Below are 6255 nucleotides of genomic sequence, written 5' to 3'. Positions count from 1 at the left end.
ACGAGGTCACGGGAACCTCTGATTTACAGCCGGTTGCTCAGGAACACGTGTAACAGTCTGGGCTGGCTATTGACATCTTAAGGGGGTGGGAGGGGGATCTTGCAGGACTGTCCCACCCCCCCAACCCCCAACCCCCTGCCAACCTGTAGGATCTGATGCTATCTGCAGGTAGATCAAGCTCAGGATTAAGCAGAACTGGGTTGAATTAAGGGACACCCAGATGGTGTCCAGAGCATTGCTTGCAGTGGGGAACCCCTCACACACACTTTCAGGTTGGAATGGGGTCCAAGAACCCAGAAAGATCTCCCTCCTCAAAGGATGCCCTGAGCTAAGAGCTGAGGAATACCGTGACATATTTCTACCCTCCCCCCAGGTGAGTGAGGGCCTGAGAGAGGAATGAACTCCCTCTTCCTCCTGCTAAGGTCCACCATCATCTTCCTATGGATTAAGATCATCCTCTTCCCATAATAATTGGCCCTGGAAATATCTAGATATTTTGTGGGAAAATTGAGATCCTACTTTTGTGTGGGCCTTACCTATGAATCCAAATTTGGAATACAATAATAGCCCAAACTTAGGACAAGAAATAAGCCTATAGTAGGGGTAATATGGCAAAATATTTTCCTTACACTGTCAGCTCCTGTGGGCTGCTTCTCCACCCTAAATGGTTATTCTATTTCCCTTCTCTTGGCCATTAAATCTTATCTCTTATGTATACCTTGCCCCTTGACTGTTGGCTTGCCTCAGACAAGTTGTCTTAGCTTTGACTTCAGAACACCCAACTCAGAGCACATTGCTTGTGTACATGAATGCCTGCACACACACACACACACAAACCGTAGAATAGATAAGAGTAAACATATATCCCTCAGGAGACCCTGGATTGCACCATGAAGCAAACCTGCCACAAATATGAAATGTCTTACCAGTTTTGTGTTTTATCCTAAAATGTGTACATATTTTGCACTCTCATTTCTATTATATTGATTTTTTTTTCTTATCCATTTTAGGTTTAAAATTACTCAAAATCACATTAAACAACCCAACCGTGTCCCACCTGTCTTACTGCCCTGCAGGTAAGAAGTTGATTTCTAAACATGTCGCTTTTAATCTCTGGACTGAATTGAACTGAACTGACACTTGATAAATCAGATTCAGCAATCAAGTGATTGCTCTTATCTGTCTGGGCATCATAACATTTCAAGAGTCTGGGCTCACTCATGTAGATACAAATAGAATCAGTTTTTGGTGGTGGTGGTTTTATGAGGTAAGAGGCTGTTTGTTTATTTTAGTATTTATTATTACGTCAGAGAGATCACCTCGGTGAGGTACCAGAAAACTGCCAATGATGTGCCAAAAAAATTTTTTTTTTTTTGCTTTTTTGGGACACACCTGCAGCATATGAAAGTTCCCAGACTAGGGGTGAAATAGAAGCTATAGCTGCCAGCCTATGCCACTGCCACAGTTGTGGGATCCCAGCTGCATCTGCAACCTACATCACAGCTCAGGGCCACTCGGGATCCTTAACCCACTGAGCAAGGCCAGGGATCAAACCCGCATCCTCATGGATTCTAGTCAGATTCCTTTCCACTGCACCACAAAGGGAACTCCTGACGTGCCAACATTTACAACTTGTACTTGGTGGAATTTTTTTTTTTTTTCAGGGCCATATTGCTGCATATGGAAGTTCCCTCAGCTAGGGGTCAAACTGGAGCCACATCTGTGAGCCTATACCACAGCTCATGGCAATGCCGGATCCTTAACCCACTGAGCAAGGCTGGGGTCGAACCTGAGTCCTCATGGATAGTAGATAGGTTCCTTACTGCTGAGCCATGACGGGAACCCCCATCAACTTGAACTTGGTGGAAATTTTGATCAGCATATTTTCTTGCAGAGAAATCAAGTAGCTTTTGTCATTTGTTCAGCTAAAACACCCACTGGTGCACTGGCCAGTTTATTTGACTGTTTTGGGAAAATACTGAATTTGTCTTCAACAAAGAAATATGGTAAAGATGTTGTTCTTTATTTTACCACCAAAGTTATAATTTGCATTACATCTGCATGAATAAAGAATTTCACGATTGTCTCCACAATCAACTTTCTTTCATCAGTTCTCAAAGATCATCTTCACTTCAGCATGTTTGTTATATGCCATAAAAACTTTAATAGCTTTGCCTTACAGTTATTTATTGAAGAGCATTCAGGCTCTTACAAATTGCTAAATAAGTCAAATTTGTGGCCCACTATCAATTATTAAGATAAGAATGTAATCAATTCATCCTATTTAGATACTTATCCTTTCTGAGGACCTCTTCTTTTCTGTACCGTTATGTAATAAATCAATCTTCAATTTATAAACTCTCACAACACCTCCAAAGAATTCAGTATGAATATATATGGCCAATAGGCCAAAAAAAAAAAAAAAAACTTTCAAAACTGTTTCCCTGTTCATAATAAATTTCCCTTAGAAAATAACTTTTTTATTAAAAGCTGAAAACTTGGAGTTCACTGGTGGCCTAACAAGTTAAGGATCCAGCATTGTTGCTGTTGTTGCTCAGGTCACTACTGTGGTGTGGGTTTGATCCCTGGCTCAGGAATTTCCACATGCCATGGGTGTGGCAAAAAAAAACCCAAAAACTGAAAACTAAATTTTTTTACATTAACGTTATTATTTGCATGGATAATTTTTCCCTTTCAAAAATTTCCCAAATATGACAAATGTGCAAAAAATACAGCTGAATCTAAATTAAATAATTTTTCTTAAATAATTAGAAGCAAAACTATACAAATTACATCAAATTTTTCCAGGAAAGAATTATGTTTTGAGAGGTGAATGCATGTGAGTATTCTTCCTAAGATAGATTTATTTATTTTTTTATTTAGTCTTTTTAGAGCCGCACCCACAGCATATGGAGGTTCCCAGGCTAGGGGTCCAATTGGAGCCACCCTACGCCACAGCCACAGCAATGCCAGATCCAAGCCATGTCTGCAACCTATACCACAGCTCAAGGTGACACCAGATTCTTAACCCATTGATCAAGGCCAGGGATTGAACCTACAACCTCATTGTTCCTAGTCTGATTCGTTTCTGCTGCGCCACGACGGAATTCCACCATAACAGGAACTCCATATCTTTCCTAAGATTTAATATGGAACCTCCAAATTTAAGAGTGAGCAGATTTTGGAGTTCCCCGTTGTGGCACAGAAACAAATTCGACTAGCATCCATGAGGATGCAGGTTTGATCACTGGCGTCACTCAGTGTGTTGGGGATCTAGTTGCCATGAGCTGTGGTGTAGGTTGCAGATGCCACTTGAAACTCATATTGCTGTGGCTATGGTGTAGGCCAACAGCTGCAGCACCAATTCAATCCCTAACCTGGGAATTCCATGTGTCCCTGGTGGGGACATTAAAGGCAAAAAAAAAAAAAAAAAAAAAAAGAGTGAGCAGATCTTATCATACAAGAAAAAAATGTTTTTTGCTTATTCACATTTCAACGTAACCTATCTGAACAGGTTTCCAAGAACATCCTAAACCTTTTAATCTGGATGCTGCTGTTTAGTTCATTCTTTATGACAAGGGGTAGTTTTGTCTTCTCTGTTTAGTTCATGCTCAGTGTTAATTTCACTTTTTAAAAGCAAGATAAAACTTAAATGCATATTATAAAACAAAAGAAGCTAATAGAAAAGGCTAAATACTGTATGGTTCCAGCTATGTGATGTTCTGGAAAAGGCAAAACTATGGCGACAGTAAAAAGATCAGTGGTTGCCAGATACTGGAGTTTGGGGTGAGAATGAATAGGCAAAATAGAGGATTTTCAAGGCAGCGAAACTACTCTATATGATACCGTAATGATGGCTACATGTCATTATACATTTATCCAAAGCCATAGAGTTTACATCAGCAGGAGTGAACTCTAATGTAAACATAATACAGACTTTGAGTGATAACGATGTGTCAGTGCAGGTTCATCCCTTTTAACAAACGTACCACTCTGGTTCAGGATGTTAATAGTGCAGGAAGCTGTTCATGTGTGGGGCAGGGGTTTGTACTTTCTGCTCACTTTTGCTATGATCCTAAAACCACTCTAAAAATACTTTAATTTTTTAAAAACAGGGTATACTTATTTTAGAAAATGCCAATGATTTTTTTAAACTACCCGTAATCACTTCCCCTCCAAGAAAACCACTTTTACCATGTTAGTTTGAATCCCTTTTGTATTTCCCTGAGCCCCTACACACATATGTGTGTATTTGCGTGCCCTCCATATAAAAAAAATGGACAAATAGGGGTATCACTATTAATTCTTTCAAATTAAGATGTGTTGTGGGAGTTCCTGTTGTGGCTCAGCAGTTAATGTATCTGACTAGCATCCATGAGGATGCAGGTTCAATCCCTGGCCTTGCTCAGTGGGTTAAGGATCCAGCATTGCCGTGAGCTGTGCTGTGCAGGTTGCAGACAGCTTGGATCCTGTGTTGCTGTGGCTGTGGTGTAGGCCAGCAGCTGCAGCTCTGATTCAACCCCTAGCTTGGGAACCTCCATGCCGTGAGTATGCCCCTAAAAAAAAAAAAGAAAAAAAGATGCATTGTGGGCATATGCTCATATCAAACTATTTTAAAACACAATGAAGTAAGCTTCCTGCATAATCCCCTTGGTGGATGCTGTGCATCCCTGCAATCTCCATCCATCCTCTCTTTGGAATGATGATAAGCTACACACTACATTTCCCAGGCTCCCTTGAAGCTCCCTCGTCCATTCTTCAGTAATCTAGGCATTGAGAAACAGCTGCCACTGCGTCGTGATTCTAACTCTCTGACCGTGGGATGATGACTATGGGTTGGGGAGGGGGCGTTGTTGGGGTTTTGTTTATGTCCCAGTTTTATTGAGTTATATTTGACATATATCCTTGTATTAATCTAAGGTGCTCAACATAATGATTAGATGTATGTATTGAGAAATTATTTCACAAAAAGTTTCATTAATATCCATCACCTCACATAGTTATGATTTTAGTTTCTTGTGATGAGAACTTTTAAGGTCTACTCTCTTAGCAACTTCTTTTTTTTTTGTCTTTTTGCCTTTTCTTGGGCCGCTCCGGTGGCATATGGAGGTTCCCAGGCTAGGGGTCGAATCGGAGCTATAGCCACTGGCCTACGCCAGAGCCACAACAACTCGGGATCCGAGCCGCGTCTGCCACCTACATCACAGCTCACAGTAACGCCGGATCCCTAACCCACTTAGCAAGGCCAGGGATCGAACCCACAACCTCATGGTTCCCAGTCGGATTCGTTAACCACTGCGCCACGACGGGAACTCCGGCAACTTTCAAATATATAGTACAGTATTCTTAAGTATAGTTACCATGCTGTACATTATATACCCAGAACTTAATTATCTTGTAACTAGAAGCTTACACCTTTAACTATCCTCATCTTTTTCCCCCAAACCCGTTCTTCTGGTAATCACTAGTCTGTTCCGTTTCTATGAGTTTGAGGTGTTTTTATGTTTTGTTTTTTTCTGCTTATGCATCTTTTAAAATTGAAGTATAGTTACTTTACAAAGCAGTGGAGTTTGGGTTTTTTTAGGATTCCACATTTAAGATTCCACATACAGTTTTTCTTTTTTTGTGTGTGTGCTTTTTTTTTTTTTTTTTTTTTTTAGGGCCACACTTGCAGCATATGGGAGTTCCCAAGCCAGGGATCAAATCAGAGGTACAGCTGCTGGCCTACACTACAGCCATGGCAACACAGGATCTGAGCCACATCTGTGACCTACACCACAGCTCACGGCAATGCCAGCTCCTTAACCCAGTGAACAGGGCCAGGGGTGGAACCCACATCCTTATGGATACTAGTCAGGTTAATTTCCACTGAGCCACAATGGGAACTCCCTATAATCTTTTTCAAAGATTCCACATTTCTTGCTCTGATTTATTTCACTTAGTATAAAGGTCCATCCATGTTGTTGCAAATGGCAGGATTTGCCTCATTTTATCAATGCATAACATTTCACTATTTACTTTTACTTTTGCAATTTATTTCCTTTGGATATATAACTAGAAGTGAAATTGCTGGATCATATGGCAGTTCCCTTTTTAGTTTTTTGAGGAACCCCCATATTGTTTTCCAAATGCCACATGTTTTCCAAATGCCAATTTACATTCCCATCAACACTGCACAAGGGCTCTTGAGCATTTCTTGCCATGTCCTTTCCAACATTTCCTTGTCCTTGCCAACATTTGTTATCTCCTGTTTTT

The sequence above is a fragment of the Phacochoerus africanus genome, chromosome 6 (genome assembly GCF_016906955.1).
Source record: "Phacochoerus africanus isolate WHEZ1 chromosome 6, ROS_Pafr_v1, whole genome shotgun sequence".
In the NCBI taxonomy this organism is placed as follows: Eukaryota; Metazoa; Chordata; class Mammalia; order Artiodactyla; family Suidae; genus Phacochoerus; species Phacochoerus africanus.
This window is presented reverse-complemented; position numbering follows the sequence as displayed.